Here is a 21,582-nt window from a genome sequence, read left to right as displayed (position 1 = left end):
CCAATCACAAGATAAACCGGTATCCTGATATAGCATCAGTTTTATTTAACAGATCATAAAAAATCAGAGCACTATAAGAAAATAAGATTTCTATTGATCTCTTTATTGAAAAAATAATTAAAATGTATCAAAAAAATACGATATTAAACCTTAAAAAATATCACTTAAATTTATTAAAATAAACAAATCATACCGGATATAACACAAGGTTTCAAACTTGCAAAACTAAAATTAACTCAATTACACTTAAATTCTTGAAATAAACGTTATTCCAATGAGGAGATCAAAGTAATATCAATTATTAAACTACAATGCCAAAACGACTGAAATGAAATTATGTAATTATTGTCAGAAACTGCGACTTAACGCGACTTGACTAATTTTTTGTATGATCTTGTATAATGTCTAATAAATGTATCTTCAATACATAATCCAAAATTCAATCATTGTCGCTCAAATATTGAAAAAGAAAGTCGAAAGTAGCATCAGACGTGCACAAATTAGTATCGGAACGGCAATGTGCTACTATGGATAATCTAACTGGGGCAACATTAATAGATTCAAACATGAATTCCTCGAATATAACAGGTTCAAGTTTATTTCGGCTTTCGTCCAAAACGACTTTTAATATGTTATTAGCCATTTGCTAAATCCCGAAAATTAATGGTTTTACTAAAAAATATGTATTCCAAATCTCAATTATCATCATCATTAGCATTGATAATCCCGAAAATCCCGAATTTCATTTGCCTTTCCATAGTTCAATGATCGGCTGAAACGTAACACCGAAGAAATTACAGGTATGCAATCTATTAAATAACTCTTAATTAAACAATCACGAACAATTTGTCACCATAAACTTATACTATAATTTTCAGTGCTAACTATTTCAAACTCTTACATCAGCTGATTTGCAAATATCATGTTAAATCGAAAAACGAATATCCCTTATTCATTTTCGAAAAGAATAGATACCAAAATAAGCTAATAATCTCGATCTCCAAAATAAGCTAGCAATTAAGACAAGTAACATAATATTAAGTTCTAAAATTAGTTAGTATTTTGAGCACCGATATCTATTGGTGAAAATGCGGCGTATAAATGTAAACTGTAAATTTTGTGTTAATTATTTTCATATTTCTCCAATCCTTTCACTAATCCCTAATCATCTAATCATAATCACGCTGAAAATTGCATTTTCAACAGCCTATTAACTTATGGTGATCTTCATCATATATACTTCCATCGGTTTTGGTGTCAACAATTTAAAAATGATGACAATAACGGTCCGAAGAACCAATAAGTTCGAAACCAATGAACTGCAAGACTCACTGGATAAAAATCTATCTCAAACTTTGAAGCAACTTTCGAACAGCTTAGCAATTTATGAATCAACTGTTTCTTAATGCTTACCAACCAAAAAGGAAGAGTTTCCTGTAACGTATTCTCACTAGCGATGAAATATAGATTTACGATAATAATCCCAAGCGCATGAGATCAATAGGTTAATCCGGAAGAGTCATTCACATCGACGCTGAAGCAAAATACTCATTGCCATAAAGTCTTGCGGTATATATGACGAGACCAACAAGGTATAATATACTATGAGCTGCTAAAATCGAAATAAACTAATACTGCAGATGACTACCAACAAATTAAACGGAATATTGTTGCCAAAAATGAGTAGTAACAACAGCAAAGAACAACTGCAATAGAGATAGCTAGTAACAGACGCAGTAATCCTCTTACATGATAACACTCCCTCACACATTACAAAAGCTATGAAATATAGATATACATAGTGCCTTCAGATTATGATTTGTTCAGATCGATGCCACATGGCTTGACCTGACCACGATTTCTAAATGCTGAAAAGTGCGACAATGCTCCCGAACATTGTTGTTTTGATTGGTATCGACATGCTGCCAAAAGGATAGGAAAAAGTCGTAGAAAATATTGGACAATATTTTGATTAATATGCATTATAACAATTTTTATCCATAAATACTCTCTTAAAGTGAAAAATCATTAGAATACACGCAAGCATCACTATATGGTATGGTTCACATCACTATACAGAGTTGTTTGATATTTGTCATTATTTATTATACAGTCAATATTCTTATTATTAACTGTTTCTTTTTTCTGTTCTACTACAAAAACTACCTTAATGTTATATTAACACACACTCATAACATTAATATTCATGTATAATGAAAATTTAGCATAAATTCCTCGACTTGCGAATAATTTATCCAAGTAGTCACTTTTCTATTAAGAAATACACGCGTAGGAAATTTATATGACAGTAACATTTAAACAAATCCCCTAAACATGATTTAGATATCAATTAGTAAAATCAGCAAACCACTAATGGTTTATTTACATTATTCCTATCGACTTTCTAAAGTTCGAGTCATATCGGACACAAAGGCTTAGATATCATAACGATAAAATCAATATTTGGTTAGTTATACAATCTGAACATTTCATAATCATCATCAGCATCCGTTTTCGTATTGTTATAAATGATCCATTGATTTCTATTTTCAATAATCATTTTGCGGCGACAATAACAAGTATATTCATTTGTTAATTTCAAAGTTGTACTATAGTGGCAATTGTTGAAATTATTTATTCAACGAAATAGGAAATAATGGATATAAAGGAATTCATTTATTTTTATATCTAGGTCGAAATTGATAGCTTGATAACTTCGACATCTATCAGAGGGACATTCGTCAGTATAAAAAAGGTTATTGAACTGAAAAATATATCGATTTGTTAAAAAAATCATTTTCCACGGATTCTCTACATTCAGAAACAAAAATATTTTGTTGATTATATGGTTAGATTTTCCACGGATTCTCTACATTCAGAAAAAAATTTTTGTCGATTATATGGTTAGATACGTTTCTTAGCAACCCTAGGATTCAAATATCATTTTGTTATGTAACTTCGTCAACTTCGGGGTTTTTTGATCATTTTATTTGTACCAATATAGAATCACCCACCACTTACACACTTTATAATTCATAATTAATACGAAAAATAAATGATTTTCACGCTTTTGTACCTAAGTTCATTTGTTACTTCAGTATACAGTTTACTGAAGTCATATGATACCGGCGAGGGCTTTGATGATTAAAATTATTATTAATATACTAATATGATTTTTATGATTAAAAGACCTAATATTATATTTTTAATGTACAGATAAAGTATTTTTATAAATAGTTAATATACTAATATACTATTACTGGATCACTAATTTTGATTATAAAACCAATGAACCAAAATTCAAAATTTTAGAATCACTTCTTGAATATCACGATGATCTTTTTTGTTCTTCGGATGTTTAATTATTTTGATATATAATTAAATACATGACCGCTAATACAGATAACCTTTCAGTTGAACTTTTAAATGAATAAATGGTCCGGTAAAATGCCTTATTATTACAGAAAGGTATGAAATATGTACACGAATAATGATGTACCGTATTGAAACGTTGGTATCAAACTGTACAAAAACAAACTAAAAACAGGGAAGATATAATAAAACGATACTGGTTCCCTTTCCCTAATATACATTTATATACAAATAGTATGCTGCACAATACCGGTGTATTTTGTTATAAATAAACTTTTGTAAAAACGCTAAATATTGTTACACGCCATCTGTTTTATTGGAAACTTGACATTATAGAGCATACCTTCTTCAGAACATTTGCCTACAGCAACTTGTAATTCACAATTTTCAACATTTTTTTACGACTATTTTTAATAACTTTTGATGAGGATTATCAAGAAAATAGTGCATCGATGAACCTAATATATTATGTGACTAGCGACCCGCCCCGGCATCGCACGGGTGCAATGCTGATACTAAATTAAATACACTACAGAAAAAATATGAACGTTGTATATAAAAACATAGCGGCCCGCTCCGACTTTGCACGGGCATAAAATATATATGCCTATGTCACTCAATGAAAACATGATTAAAATCGATCCAGTATTTTTGGTTCATTCATTACTGTCCTTGGCCTGCACGCATTAAATTTGGAGTAAAACAATTCCTCTTCCCCTATACTTACTATGAAGATTTCCTGCTATCTTTGGAATATCTAAATTCATTCAATTTTTATTACATTACACATTTTTAAACGCAAATTTTAAATTTGTAATATCTCCGAAAATATTTGCTTAATTTACATGCTGTAAGGAACCATACTGATCTATATGAATTGCATACTGTATTTAAGGTACTTAATTCGATAAGGATTAATGCCGTATTGCTTAAAATAGCTTCGTAAATAAGCCATTTTCTCACGTAAAAAGTAAACAATAAAAATGGTTAATGTGGGTTATCCCTAAAAGATAAACATATACCATCACGGACTTTTTTGTACACCTTTTTATGGTGTACAATACTGTAGTACATTAATTTGATCTAACTCGTAGGGTTAGGCAGCGTTTTTGCTAATTGCTAAATAAGCCTAAAAAAATAGGTTAATTTACGACATCACGTTAGAAACCTCTAAAATTAGCAATGTTGCCTTAGTATATTATGCATGTATTATACATATAAACCTTCCTCTTGAATCACTCTATCTATTGAAAAAAACCGCATCAAAATCCGTTGCGTAGTTTTAAAGATTTAAGCGCACATAGGGATATAGGGACAGAAAAGGCGACTTTGTTTTATACTATGTATAGATGATACGGCTGTTGTGGTAGAAAACATCGAACCAAGACCACTATGCTACATACCGTGAAATTGAGATATTAATATGACAAACATTAGTAAGATATTGTATGATTATTTGGTCATGTCTGATCTGCCACATCTCCTGCTATTTCCTAAACGTTACATCCCAGTCAAAATATATGTATCTCTCTCGGTAGCTGAGATACATTCTGATCTATGGACATCTAAGCACATCACTTAAGATAATTCTTTTAACAACTTGCACAATCTCAGTTGATATTTAGTTTGTCCACTATATTATTTATATAATTTTACATATTATATATTACTTGCGCTGATTTATGTCGATGAGGATTTACACATGTATCTACCACAATGGACTAAATTCGCCATACCAAATTACAACAAACCACATTTTGCTACAAATATTTTTAACGCAACCAACCAAAAAAAAACTCTGCAGCACTAATAACAAATAGCATTTATCCTATCCTATTTTAATATGCAGACATACACAAAAAAATGTGTATGTAATTACACAAGACACAATTTCTTGTACTTAGCTCTGGCTTTTTCATCTTGTAATCAGCAGCCTAGTAACACTTTTTGACGATAATGACTACCACTTACTACATATTTTGGAATCCCATAATATATCACCTCGCAGTTTTCTACGTATGTCTTATAGAATGTAATGGATATATAATTCTCAGGCCTTGTAATTATAAATCCAAATTTGTCGCATATTATCACGAAACTTAGTTGTTAAGAGCAACGGATATTGCCGTAATTATCTTTATTAGCTCCTAGCGAGCATCGTAACATGTTGCCTAATGTCGTAAAGTATGCGTTCAATGTTTTTCTCACCAATTAAAGGACAAATGGCAAATTTGGCAACATTACTTTTCTTAGTAAAGAGCAGTACATTCAGGCGCAAAAACAATGCAGGAGATAATACGGCGAGATTGTACGCGACTTGATTCGGACATTTAAGGAAAGAGGTAGTTTTTACAGATTCTTTGAAATTAAAAAATTCTATTGCAATGGCATGTGTGCCGATGTTGCTCGACCAAGGCTACAATCACCAACTGGTCTCATCGGCATTTAAGGGAATTCTGACTAACGAGTCTACGTTCTATGAAAACAAAAACCAGAAGTAGGTTAGAGCAATAATGAACTGTATAACCATAGTTTTATATACAGTGACCTTCAAAAAATAGGAATCAATTTGATAATAATTCTTGCGAATTAACATGTAACTAGTTTTGAATTAGTTCGAATTAACACATAAAGAACTTATTTTCATTCTATAACATATTTAAAAAAAATTATATTTCACATCAAAGATTAGACATAGAAATGTATTTCAACAAATATGCAACAAACATAATATACAGCAAACATAATTTAAACACAATTGTAAGTTCTTTCAGTGAAAAAAATACAAGCACAGAAGCACTTTTAGCACTAGTGAAATGAGGCATGCAAGCACGAATTTTGATACCCATAGCTTAAATTTTTATAATATTTATGGATAAATCGAAATAATTGCCTGAATCTAAATACGTTTGCAGTTGATATTCTTTTTAGCATTTTTAGAAATTGTTTTATATGCCGTAACTTTATGTGTAAACTATTGAGTATTTCATTAATTTTTACTTTTCCTAATTTAACCGTTTCCGGTAATCGTTTTTTTAATATTTAATATGAGAAAAAAAGTTAAATACGACTCATCATTTCTTCAAATGTCCTTATTTTTCCTTAATCAAAAATAGTAAGATGACTTATCATGAATCCTTTCTGTCTGTTAAGCTCAAAACAATATTCAACACTTAATATTAAATATTTAACAATATTTTTTATTCATTTCAATGTGAGATGTATTATCAATACAAAAATATGATACAAAACCAAGTGTTAATAACAACCACTTCATAACAACTTGATTGAAAAATAATTAAATCTGTCAGTAACTAATAAGATTCAAACATACGATTGGGAAATATAATAAACACCATCATTGACCAATCCAAATATTACTTTTCAGTGTGGCAAGGTCAAACCACCTACGTATTTCATTACCCCTCTAGCAGAAACATAAAACATATGGTTAAAACGTTCTGAACTTCTTTCATTTAACTAAGATGCTGTGTACCTCTTTTATTTAGGTCAAAAGGTTCTTCTATGGTTAAAATAAACAACAAGAGCAGCTTTTTAAGAACATCATTCCTATGCTTACAAAGAAAGGTAAATCGTTAGAAATATTGTAACAGTTAAATACGTTCTTCTGCAATATATTTATATGTAAAATGTCCAGATTCATTATCATTCGAATAGAGATCGGCGACTATTCTAACCAATAAGTCTTTGAGTGAAATTTTTTAGTAGCACAGCCAGAAAGGATGAGGTTGCAACCCTGGCATATCTGGCATAACTGCCATAAATTTGTATCCACAAGTAACAATATTTCACGAGATAACAAATAAAAATGTTTTCTTTTAAAAGAAAAGAAAATTGGCTAGGAAGAAAGTAATGTTTTTAAGAACGAACTTATGCATATACATTTCACACACATTTAACATACATAACAGTAATAACACGTAACACATTTAACAGTAATCAGTAATATACGTGCGATTTTGGTCGATTATCTTTTGTGAAATTGCTTGTAAATCATGATCGAATCTGGGCGAAAATCTAAATCAAATTTGCAGAGACCGAAATAAATGGTACATGGACAGGGCAAGGTCTACATTCCAGAGTTACAATTAGAGAGATTCAGTGTGTTCATCAAAGTTTTGCAGGGAATCTCTCTTAATTTTTGCCTAATCACTAAATATGTGCGTGATGTAACATTGTATGATAGCAGACGACTTTTCAATTGCTCAATTCTGATCATTCTTTTTTAATATCCTGCTCCATCCATATCCGCATTTGTTATTGGTAGTAATGAGTCAAATTAGTTTCCAGTAGTTCTTGATGGATATTTCCTTTCCAATGCCATCAAAATTTTGCCATCATCGTTTTTTAACGTCAAAACGAGCTTTACAATCATTGTCCAGACTTCAACCACGATATATTTAATACATTATTTTCAGTTTTTGAATTCGGCAATAATTCGTTTCAAAAATAAGTCACATCTCATATCTCGACATCTCCTTCAGAATAGAACTAGAGAAACGCCAATAGGTTAAACAAAGACAGAAGTAAATAAGCATGGTACTCCATGTGGTTTTGGTGTTTAAACACTTCCAATTTCTTGACGGCACTCTAACTATATATGTTTGTTTGTATGCTTTATATGTAATATTACCAGAAATTAACAAATAGCGCAGTTAAAGTCTAGCAAATTGTTTTTAGATATTACTGCGATATGTTTGCCGTGCTTTATCCTTTGTCTCGAATCTCTATAAATTTCATAAACCATTTTTTATTACATATTGCATTCAATCGAAATATTTAGCACATAATTATAATTTAGAGCATACAAAGGTTTTTCTCTTCTACTCAAAGCAAATCGTGCTAATTTCTGAAGATAAATGATGATTATTAAAATTTATTTCTCAATTTCGCCCTTCAAAGTATACTACATTTATGACAATAATATTCCAGTCTTGAAAATAGTTAATCTATTTAATTTCTGAACTAACTTTTATTGTTCTTCAGTTCGATTCGATTTTAGTCGAGTTTTAGAATTTTAGGAAATTTGATTTTGTTTATTTTTGATGATGAAGAACCAATAATGTGTGAGAAGATACTCTTGATATCAATAGATGTAGCTTCACGCAAAAGACATTTAACACTTAAAAAATATTCCTTTCATAGATATTACAGCAGAAGAAATTAATAATAAACTTTTTAAAAAATTTAAACTATTCCTTAAACGAGATAAATATGATTATTAGAAAGAGAGTAAAACCGTTTTTCAATAATTAGGTTGCAATTGTATGAAATAACATCAGAATGAATGCATCGACATGACCCTATTAAAACATAGGACTGAAATATATTATGAGTTCATCAAAAAGTATTACGTAGGATTTATTTGTTGTTATTGAAATGGGTGACTTTGACTTAAAGCATAATTTAAAAGCTGATTAATAGACGCCAACATAATACAATAGTGAATAAATTTATTTATTAGGTATCAGAATTATCTCTTACTAATATCCCATTATATTTTGAAACTTTTCTATAAATAAATTATATTGCAAAATTATGCATTAGCATTTTTTATATTTAACCCATTTTTGACAATCATAAATAAAAACCATCTGGTTTTTTTTCATATCCTTCAGCTTTTCCATGTATACAATATGGATCTTAGTCTGCTTTGACATCTTCAGTGAAAATGATATGACACTTACACAAAGAGTTAAGTTATACAATTCCTCATCACAGTTTCGTATTTTAGTCCTGAAGTATTACAATATTACATTTGAAAAATATTACAGCATATTTATTACATATTTAGTTGTTTTTATATAACATATATGTTTATATATGAGATTGGAGGTGTCGACTTGGTAAATTGAACTGTATTCATATTCAATTTTAACCCTTCCCTCTTAACCCTTTTAACCCCCTACCACTATTTTAAAACGAATCTCTTTTATCTCGTCTTACTCATCAAGGCTTGTCTTTGCCATATCCTCTATATTATTTTGTTATCGTCAAAGGTTTTCACTGTTTTTATACACTCAGATATTTGAACAACATTCCCAGAGCTGATTAACTAGATATAAAAGAGTAATTACGCCTTGGGAATAAAAATTCCTAAAAGTAATTTTCGAAAACAATCGTTGCAAAAGGCACTCTCAAATGATTGATAAATTATCAATACTACTTTTAGATAATATTCTATCGAATGGAATTATGCATTGCGCTTTAATATTTTAGCAACTCCTTTAGTTTACTTAAAATTATCCGTAATATCTGCCCTTTGTTTCTCCTGCTATCCTATCATTTATTTAGCTTTCGTCTCTTTCTCTATTACTTTCACCAAAATCGTTCTTTTCGTTCTACCTAGCTCCACTAAGAAATATAGAAGCCTCATACCAGATAAGACATATATATTTCAGGGCATTTTTTAGAAGAAACACTCAACCTAAAAATATTGTCAACTTAAATAGATGTATAAAAGTATCAATGTTAATAAGAACTTGCTATTAATATATATATTATAAACATTTTTCAATTATATCAGCAGTTACATGCACCTACATAATAACATTATAATAACGTTGCTGATGGAAAGACTAGATTTGTATGTAGACCATTTAAAATTACAAATACGTTAGCCATATTTGCAGATAGAATACCCATTACTCGCAACCAGTTTTTTAATTCCATTCGTACAGTTAACTAGATTGCTTCACAACTTAAACTTACAATCAAATAATCTAAATATTATAAATATCAATAACACAGAACACTATATTTACCTTATAAATTACTGTAATTTATAAAAAATTAATAAATTATCATATTTTAAATGCCTTTAGTAATTAATCAAGAAGCCAATAAATTGCCGATGCGTAATATATAATTAATAATATATAATATTAACAAATAAATTAAAAGAACCGTTCCAAACTACTTGATGACCACCGAAGTTGAAGAGTACACCTTTCACTGACATTTTGTCAAAATTTAATGATCAATGGATGATTAGGAGACGAGTTGTGTTAAGTGACAGTGAGACTTTTCTATTCTATTTATTTCTATTCGCTTATCTAAACGCATAATATAAAAAAGCATATATTGTATGAATTCTTATCTCTTAATAAAGTCCTTGAATAGTATGTGTTTAATATATTTGGACTTATAAAAATCCATTCACACTTTATCCCACCAAATTAAATGGTAACCAAAAATTGCACAAAACTCATTTTCACAGCATTTAAGAGACGTCATCAAGTAGTCAATCAAGACAAGGTAACGTTTGCTTATCACAAGCAATGCATATTGAAAAAAGGAAACTGCTATATATAATTGAAATTGCTGTTAACTAATTTTAAATTTTATAAGCGTTTGGGGATAAAGTTATTTAGATTTTTCACATTTTTCAAAGCATATTAATGCAAATTAATTTCAAACACTAATCAAGGATCAAATAACCGCTTACCCCTATTTTGGAAAAACTATAATTCTGTCACTGATTTCCGAAACTTAAGTACTAATAATGATACCCATAACTTTTTAATCCAGATTTACACTATTAAAAGAGTTTTTGATTGACCGGAAGCCGGAACAAAATAGCCTTATAGTCGTGTATGATAATAAAGATATGTTTGATCGTCTATTTCCATTCTTCAAGACAACGCCTGTCCTATTAATACATTCTGGCCGTTTTTTTTAATCACATGCTTTAATCGCGTTAGTTGTTGATGGCAAAGTAACATAATGTATTGAAATCCAAATTGAAGCAACTAACGGTGAAAATTTCCTTTCCAATCGTATCAAATACTTAGCGTCAACTTCTTTGGCGTTAAACAGAGCTTTACAATGATCGACGTGTAGTTCCATGGTGATGTCGCGAGATATAATATATTGGTCTAGTTCGATAGTATTCTGCGCTATAGTATGACTTTATTGAATAAGTATTAAGTAAGTATTGATAGAGACAAGGGGCTTAAAGCTAAGAGATATACCTCATGTAATAACAGTTATATTATAAGATTATTTTAAATAAATAATTAATCTAAAATTGTAGTCGCGAAAAGGCATACAACTTATCGTAAACTTTTGTCTATCAAGCATTGTTTCTAAATTAAACGGATCTATATAACAAAATTCATTAAAGAAGCTGAATATTATGGAAAGAACTGTATATGATAATTAAATTCTTACATTACATTAAACAATAATAATCAAATATGTTAATAATCCATAACATTTCTATTTTCAACCCATGAGTTACAATGATTTAAGTGTCACTACTCCATTTTCAATCAAAAACAATAGTTTTAATATATTTATAAAAATACACAGCCTATAAAATCAATAGCAATATATTATTTAAACATGATAGTATGTGAGCTTAAATAATTCATTTCGCTTTTAATTAAGTTGGAAACATCTGCGTGTTCGACGCCACTTTTATTTTCATCTAAACAATTTATTCAAAATACGACTAATTAAAAAATTAGTAATTCTTCCTGAGTAAGTGTTTTACTATTCTACAGGTCATTGACTATTCTAAAATGAACCAACCGAATGGAAAAGTAGTTTATTTCCGTTTAACATTTGAAAGTCGAATCTCACGATTTTTGCGCAAGCCGCGTCAAGATCATTGTCTTTTAGGCGTCAGCATAATGAAGGATTTTCTTTTCTGCAACTTGAAATTGTGCAATAAATAACATAATCGTCTATAATCGTATGTATTATACTAATTTCCTAGTTTTATTGTGTGGAATGGGTTATTCATGAGGATGTTTCAATTATAAATAAAATTTAGAGTGGTCTGATTATAGACTATTTGGATTTAAAATGCACCACTCCCTTTTATATAGAATAACATTTCCTTTTAATATGTATGATGCGGTTTTGGCTTAAATTAAATGTTTAATGCAGATGAGATTTCACTAATTCTGCGATTTATCTGAAAAGTTGAACAACATATAATTTAAATAGTTATTAATAATTTATACCTAGGTTTCCACTAATTCTGTAGCGGTTTACCAGAGGATTATGTTAAACATAGTCTGGAAAAAAATATGTTCTATCTATTTTATATATTTATTAAATGATTAGATAGTATTAGACAAAATAAAACAAGAGAAAAAGATCTGGATATTTAGAAATAGACAAGAAATACAAAGCAAAGAGTAGCGAGGATTACAAAACAAAACATGGATTGAATTTGAAGACAGAATTAGAAGAAAAACTATCAAAGGGCATTTTATTAAAAAAAAATGAAAAAGGAAAAAATATTATTATTGACATACACAAATAAACTAGGGGGCATAATAACTGACGATGAGAAAATAATAGAGAGATGGAAGAAATGCCTTCAGAACTTGTTTTGTACACAGGAGTTCAGATAGGAAAAATATTCTGACCCCTAAAACAAAAAAAAAAACACAGGAGAGGCAAAAACTGATTAATTATAGAGAGTGTTTAAGAGAACTGGATCAAACTAAAACAGTACCCGAAAAAAAAATCGAACAGAAGGCAAGTGAGAAATGCCTGAAAATTTACAATAGAATATGGGAAGAAAAAAACACGCAAGATTGGCAAATAGCATTCATTGTTCCGATGCATAAAAAGGAAGACAAAAAAGACTTATATAACATAGGAATACTCTGCTCTGTACAGCTACAAAGACCTGTGAATAAATAATTGAAACCCGTCTAAAATGTCACAGTGTCAAACAACCATATATTTGCCTAAGACAAACAGTAGATAAAATGCCACATAAAAATAAAACAGATATACCTAATATTCATAAATTTGTAGAAGGTATTTGATGCAGAAAACCCTAAGCATATTAAACACAGTACTAAGGAAAAGTGGAATGATACTGAATAAAATCAAAATGAAAGTTGTGGTGATGGGGAGCCAGAAAGAATAAATATCTAAATTGATTGTTTTTAAATAGAACAACTAAATTTATTTAAATATCTGGATATAGAAATTCAAGAAGTAAATTAATGCCAAATCTAAAAGAAAAATGAATTTATACTTTGCCATGTATAGTAAATTTCTTAACCAAAAAGAGATATCAAATAAAACAAAAATAGAACTCCACAAAACGATATACAAACCAATAACATTTCAATGTGAGAAGTAGGTGTTATGCATCAGAAATCTTAGAAGACTGAGTAATAAAAATGGAAAAAATGAGAAATACAAAAATGAGATGAGATGAATCAAGTCAGATGAAGATGTCAACGTAAAACCATTAAAAAGAGTCTCGTCAAAATTAGACCAGCAGCCTAGAGTTAGCTGGATAAAGTAAATAAATATGTAATAACAAGGGTGTAAAATCCGCCAAGTAACATCAAATGTAATCTAAAATGATCTCTAAGTTGGTAATTTAAAAACGATACATTTAATACCAAGTACCGTTGTTCAGTTCCCTCGTTAAGCAGTAAACATATTCCAAATATGCCCTAATTGATAAAAATAAGATATATATCACCATTTACTTACAATACATTTAATCAAGCTTTTTTTTTCTCTAGATATGTCCTAATTTTAACATATTATTTAATAGATGAATAATCAGACAGTCGCCACAATTATTTTCACTATCATTACACAATTTTGAGCTGTTTTATTATTTGTTAGTCGCAAAAACCGGTTAGTTATAGCAGCTATATAAAATTAATATTTTTATGTATTTTCAAGTGTTTAACTACAGACCACCTGATTCTATTCTATGCAATCAATATGTTTGAGTTATAACATATGTATTCACTTTGGATATACGTATTAATATTATAGGATTCAAAATATGTTAACCTATTTCTTCTATATAATTCAGAATTATGCCCAATTCATCGTTTTTCAACGTGGGATTTAATTAGTTTTTTGCTTTTATTCACTATTGTGTGTGTATGTGCCATATTGATGTTAATAGCCTTATTTTACTATAATATTTTCACTGTTAACTAATATCATTGGTAAACTGAACTAAAAAAATTTAGAATCCTTTTTAAGAGTGTGCATTTGTGGTTTTGCCTCCTTTTTAGCATAAATTACAGAAAATTCAACTTAAAAAACCCAACATCTACTTCATAGATATATATTCTGCATAAACCTAATAAATTGTCCAAATTCATCCTATTATCAAAATTCAGTAATTCAAAATCGTTTTGGTATTATTTTTACACACATCAACAGTTTACAGTTCTTGAAATTATATTTTCTTAAACATTTTTATTTTATTATCTTATTATTCTTGTTTATATAAGTTTATATATTATTTTATTTAAATCTATATTTTCTGAAATACAATTTCTCGTAATATGACTTTAATATAGACCATAATTAGATAATTTAATAAAGCCAACAACAACTACACCTTGTTTAAGATATTAACATAGCTTTTAAGTTAATCAAATTTAGATGATTTTGCGACAAATTCTGCTTTAAATTATTTTCATAAAATATATAATTTACTATTTTGTCTTTTATGTAATCCTTACCGAAATTATTACCAACACAATACACTGAAAAATAACATTTAAAAGTAAATCATTAACGGCAACTTTCTATTTTTTTTTTAAACCGAACAGGAAACCCTCAAGATACGTGATGGATTATTAAAATCCATCTTAAGGTCCCAAATGGAGATATTACTTAAATATTGCTTCATTCGTAACAAAAATTAGGCCACATTTAGAGGAAAATTCATTTAAATACCACGTTTTTCTCACAACCAAACTGATATCCTTACGCACCGACTTAATTTTGCCATTACGTAGTCGTTGCGTCATTGTAACGGCCATTGTTCTTCTCAACAATTTACATTCTGTTTGATTTTATCGTCGTTAGTATGTAAACATTTGTCGCATTTGGTTCCTAATATAGTGATGAACGATTATTATTCGATGCCATCAAATTTTGCTTTGTTTTAATATCTTGTTATTTGTCTGTCTATATGCAAAATAAATATAAAAAATAATTGAACAATATTAAATGTGAGTTTTTACAAATTTAACATAACGATTTTGTAGAATACACTTCATAATGACTATTTGGTTAATTATACTAATATATAACATAAAAAACTGACTGAAGTCAAAAAACATAAAATGAAACTGAAAGAAAAGTAGTTGTAGAATCAAAGCGGGAATTCTAAATCACGGCGCATAGCTATATCCACAAAAACGTCACACTTAAAACAACTTATTCCCTGGATGTTATTATTTATGAAAATTGCCCAAAAGAAAAAGGAAATTAATAACCAGCAACAAACAATACCTTGAAACATAAATCTATAACCAAGTTTTTACCAAAAAGCTTCCCATTTCAAAGAAAATACTACAAAAACAAAAATATCTACCTTTTTAACAAGTACGTCTATGCATAAAATGATTTTGCATATTACAACAGGCGTGTATTTAAACGATGTAATGAATAGAACATGAATTGATCAACTAATTACGTTTCAAACGTTACCTTGGTGCAAGAAGAATATCAAACGGAAGCAGATACCATCGACTCATTTTTTAGATGTATTACTACTCGAAGAATATTAATTACATCGAAATGGTAATCTCCGGATTCGCAATGAAACGATCATTAACGAAACAAAAAGAAATTATCGAAATATTAAGCTAAACAGCTATATGTTGTGTTTAATCTGTTTATTTCTCTATTGTATTAAACTAGTTGGAGTTGGACTACTAACACTGGAGTATTGATTTTCAATAAAGTTACTGAAACTAAATCTAATAGTGTGCTCCTTTAATTACATTCTAATGAAATGTCCAATAGTTTTCAATGAGGAATCTTATTTATATCAAGCTATATGTATTTTCGCAAGTTAAAACAATTTTACTTTCTCCAATCTGTCTTTAGACTAAAATCATCAAAGTCACTAATTAACATGTTATAATTTAAAAAATACTTCAGAATGGCTTATTAATTAATTAAAATTAAATAGGACAACTAAAAAGTACTACTAAAAAAGAAGAATATGACAGGTAGGATAGAGCTTTCGAACGTTTTCAGTTTTTTCAAATTCGTAATATGTGTATGAGCATTACAAAACCAAAGATAATTTTGTGGTAACTTGCACGATTCAAATACACCAATCAAATCTATATTAACCCAACCCCCTTTCGGTTTTCTTTAGAGTTAAAAGCTTATGGTACATCTACGTTTCTGATCTTACAACAAAAGCAAACTGTATTTGTATCTAAAATTGATTAAATATTTAAGACACAAGGTTTATTTTAAAGATTAGATCATTAATGACGTGCTTGAAGTCAGTCTTCAACTCTCCGTTAATTAACTTTGTAGGCTATCTGCGCTGTTCCAATCCTTACATACAACAATCACTGCTTTTAAAACACAAAAACATCGTTTTTGGTGACCGCTAAAATACGCTGACTTTTGGCAACAGTTCTTTTCAGTCCACTATTATTCCAAAATTGTCCAAATAAAATATAGTAAAATGGAACTTAAAATCAGCTTCTTTTACTAGAAGTAAATTATCGAAGAGAAAAGAATTATGAATTATATAGGTCATCCTTCCCAAAACGATAATAATTGATTATATTCCTTCATTTCCTTATTGCTATCTATTTATAATTTTATTAATATTTGTCTCTTAAACAATATACATGTAAAACAATAATTTGGTAGAATTGTTTAATAACATAGATATGAAAAAAATACGTAAAAAATGTGTCCTTGTTCAATGTAAACAAATTTCCGCGTATGAAAAAATCGAAGAAAAAAATTCTCCACATTCGCCCGTCATAATAATTAATAGGTAAGATAACATTATTAAAAAAACGTTATTTTACAAAATATTACTATATTATGTAAAAGTATTAATTTAGTTTAATTAGTTAAATTTTGTACAGTAAACTCATATAGTTTAGAGGTAATGCTTTGGAATATGTTAAACACATTAATATAAGCGACAATTAAGTCACTAAAACAAGGTTTATACAATCCTAAAGCCAAATTTTTATTAATCGAGTCATCAGTCAACGTATTTTCCCAATCTATTCTTTACTGAATCTATTACATAAATGTCTTCTTATCTAAATGTGTGCATCCATAAAGAATTGTTCAAACTATAAAAAATAAAATGTTTATACGCATATAAAAAATTTCGTATTATCAAAAGATACCTTTATAAACAGTCTTTTCAAAAATATAAGAAATGCTTTACTAAAAAAATCTCGTCTGATTTACGAAAATATAAACCCTACTATACATTAGTTCAACAACCAAAAGCTACGTGTTGGATAATGAATCGAAATCAAAACTTCAAAATATATTCAAACCGACCAGTCAAATATTTTCTTAAATTTCAGTTGATAGTTTTAGTTGATAGTTCTGTTCGTTGTTTTTTGGACCTGAAAGAATCAGCAATCAATAGTATTATTTATTAATAAATGGCTAAGCTTCACCGAAAAATCGTTTTGGTGCGTAACAAAAAAAAATTAAAACTGTCGCCGATTTATATGTGAATACTTGACCTAATATATGCAAATTATGATTAATTATTATTGGATTATTAGTTAATCATAATGAGTGCTCACGATATCGAAATAGAAACACATCACGATCCAACTTCTAAAATAATTATAACAATGGGGCGTCCTGTAACCACTACTGCCGCAATGAATCAAAGTCTGGAATTTGATTATCGAGAGAGAATTTAAGATTTTTTGCAAATTGTTTCCAGCTAATAAAATAACAAACTGATTCTCCTATCCTTTCATCTCAAAAAGCCTAAAAGTTCCGGATTCTTATTTCAAGGCTAGAATCTATGAATTATAAAGATCAGTGGAGCAAATTCAGAGATGTTATATTGAATAATAAAATATATTATAAATCAAAAAACCGTATTCATCTTATCTAACGGCAAACCTTAGCATCTTTAATACAAATAGATAAAAATCAAAGACCGTAAAACCTCCCATTATATAAACCCAGACTCATCAAATATATATCAAAATGAATATTGATGTCAATGTTGAAGGTACCATCTAGGAATCTCAATGTCGTGACGAACCCACTTCGAGAACGTAAAAAATTAAAACAATTATCATCCTAGGCGCGATTCGATATTTAACACGTTTTTTTTCTACGCCATACAAAAATTAAAACTGAATAAACTAGATCTTTAAATATACATTGTTACATTATCAAGGTTGGATATGATTCTCAACGGCAAATGTGGCTAACGAACCGTATAAAGAACATTGTGAAGCTGCGTATTTCAAGATTACATAAATATACACTTGTAAATTAACTGTTAAAGTAGTCAGTAAATAATAATTCCTATGAATGTTTTTACTCGAGGTTATCAATACTTATTAAAACTTATCAATCAGAAGAATTTCGTAAATGTGATGAAACTATCTAATATAATTTATTCTTTGAAGACTTAAAGTTTTACTTATATAATACGATTATTCATTTACTGAAAATAAGGCAGTCCGCATTCATTAACACAAATGCTAAATATTTATCATCAATTAATATCACAATAATTATATATCAATAAAATAAAAAAATACAATTACAAAATACAATCAGTGCATTTTTTTGGAATAACTTTTTATAATGAGATATCAAGATGAAAAATAATGCACCTCGAGTTGCAATTTACTCGTTAACAATAACAATATAAATATTAATATTAATAAAATCACCCAGCTTATTTTGAAAGGTTGAGCAAAAATTAAAAAAAAAATAAAAAAAAACAATAAAACTGATATTTGAAGTTACATTTTTAAAATACTTAGAAACAATAGAAAGTAGTAAACAATAGAAGTCTAGAGATAAACTTCACTAATACTTCAATAATATAAATGTTTCAAAAAATGTTTATATATATATATATATATATATATATATATATATATATAGTCAGTTCAAAATAGCAGTTACACGAGTGTCAATATATGTCTGTCTAAAGTTGTAAATTCTGTCATTTTACTATATTTTAAAAGAGATAGGATGCTGTTAGAGAAGTTCGAACATGTAACGGAATGAACCAACAAAAGTTGTCCGTTTGCCAAACTTCTGAAAATTCTTTAAAATATTATAATTACGAGTTATAAACCGGTAAACGTTGTTTTAACGCTTTGTTTTAATAAATTTGAAATCGCCGCGGTTTTTATTGAAAATATTTTGTTGCGCCTTGCAGCTGCACTTTATATTAGTACAGACACGGTCACTAAAATCTCTCAAAAAATAAAAAATAATATAACCTTAAATTCGCCGTAAAGAAACCGTGTATATGCGAAACAGGTGACGAATCAAGATCAATCTTGGTGTTTCAGAGATCGAATATACGAAATGTATAAAACTTAACTTAATTTAATACAATTATTTTAGAGAAAATTGTTAGTCTGGAAACTATCCACAAAGATCCAAAAGATATACAGCTATTTGAGAGACGTAGAACATCCGTTCATACATTGTTGGATAATTGGAAAATCCTAACAAGTTCGACAACAAAGGCTGCAATTAAGGAATGGCTTAAAGTACATAAAATAAGTTCGAGGAAATCATGTTAAAGAATGAACTATTTCAAATTAGTACTCGGTAAATATAAATGAAATATTTAATTGCATTTTATGTAATTTACTTTTTAGAAATAAGCCTGAGAAAAGATACATAGTACATCAGATTACTGAATGTTATGGCCACAGAATATTACATCTTCCTCCCTATCACTGCATTTTTAATCCAATTGAGTTTATACGGAGTATTGCAAACAATCTTTACAATAAATATTCAGGTCGAGGAGGATATTGAAACCAGAACTGTCTGGATTTATTGAAACAGGCATTGTTGAAAAGAGTCCCTTCGATTTGTGTGAGGTCGATCAGACACATTGAAGAAGAAATTGACACTGGTAGAATCTTGAACAAGTTTTTGATATATTGGAAATAAACAGCTTAGTTATTCACTTGATTAGTATTTCTGAAAGTGACAGTGATTGAATAAAACTTTATGAATGTTGGTTCATGATTCAATGCTGACGATTACCAAGACAGGGTGATGAAAGAGGAAACCACTAAAGGTCAGTATACAATTAATATACTTTAGTTGTAGGGAATTGTATTATAGAGTGTGAAAGCTTTATGAACATGTGTGTTATTGTTCAGAATGTACATGAACGCTTGGTTAACAGGTATGAGAAATAACACTAACTGTTTTGCAGATATGGCAAATCCATTAAAAAGAATGTGATTAAATATAGTTTATCAAGAAAGATGTATACAGATAGTAACAGAACTAAAAGAATATAGTAATATCATAATGACTTTACAAGGATACATTGCATGGAAAGAAACAAGACCTAAGCATAAAACATAAATATGCTCTCTAATGAAAGTAAAATACATTACTCAGATATACAATTGTTAAATATGTGGATTAGGCCTTCAAGGGATACCACTACATAAAAAAACGTGTGTATACTAGTGTGGAAAAAAGTTTAATATATATACATTAAACAAACTCTAACCCTAAATTATTGTGGTTGTATAATTAATTGTAATTTTAAGTTCTTAAATAATATATGTATTAGATTGTTTATAATGTTAAAATAAATTATATTTAATAGCATATTTGTTCAATTATTATATTAAAATTGTGTTATATGTCAGAGCTAAAATGTAAAAACTCAAAGTAGCTGCGGCAACATTGCGACGTTTCCCATGTCATTGCTATTTTGAACTGACTATATACATATATATATATATATATATATATATATATATATATATATATATATAATATTATATTATATATATATATATATATATATATATATATATATATATATAATATTATATTATCTATATATATATATATATATATATATATATATATATATATATATATATATATATATATATATATATGTATATATATAATATTATATATATATATATATATATATATATATATAATATTATACAAATACATGACCTAGTATGGATAACCAATTGCATTCGAGGTAATTATTGTTTATTTTGTAAAGTTATCTTAGTACTAATGCATAATCAAAATAAGTTAAAAGATACGGTAGTAGTGTAAAACTTGTTCCTGTCTTAAAATAACTTTATATTTTGATTATGTTAAAGAAAATAATTCACCAAAAAGTAAGCGTCTTTAACCAAAGATTAATATTTTAAATAACCAAATGCACACTCA

General features: G+C 28.5%; 1 protein-coding gene and 1 long non-coding RNA gene across 8 annotated transcripts in view; both read left to right on the top strand.

Moving 5' to 3' along the window:
- js (jiangshi) overlaps positions 1-21,582 on the top strand; it is a 59,902-nt gene that overhangs the window by 21,754 nt on the left and 16,566 nt on the right. The gene's annotated exons all lie outside the window — the stretch shown is intronic.
- Positions 19,421-20,870, top strand: LOC143191791 (uncharacterized). Its single transcript, XR_013004619.1, has 3 exons — positions 19,421-19,715; positions 19,753-19,962; positions 20,013-20,870. It is a non-coding gene; the product is annotated as an uncharacterized LOC143191791 (long non-coding RNA).

Source organism: Rhynchophorus ferrugineus, unplaced genomic scaffold (genome assembly GCF_030347505.1).
Source record: "Rhynchophorus ferrugineus isolate W39M unplaced genomic scaffold, kcgeb_rfMv2 rfM2, whole genome shotgun sequence".
In the NCBI taxonomy this organism is placed as follows: domain Eukaryota; kingdom Metazoa; phylum Arthropoda; class Insecta; order Coleoptera; family Curculionidae; genus Rhynchophorus; species Rhynchophorus ferrugineus.
Note: the sequence above shows the minus strand (reverse complement) of the source record. Positions and strands in the feature narration are given on the sequence as shown.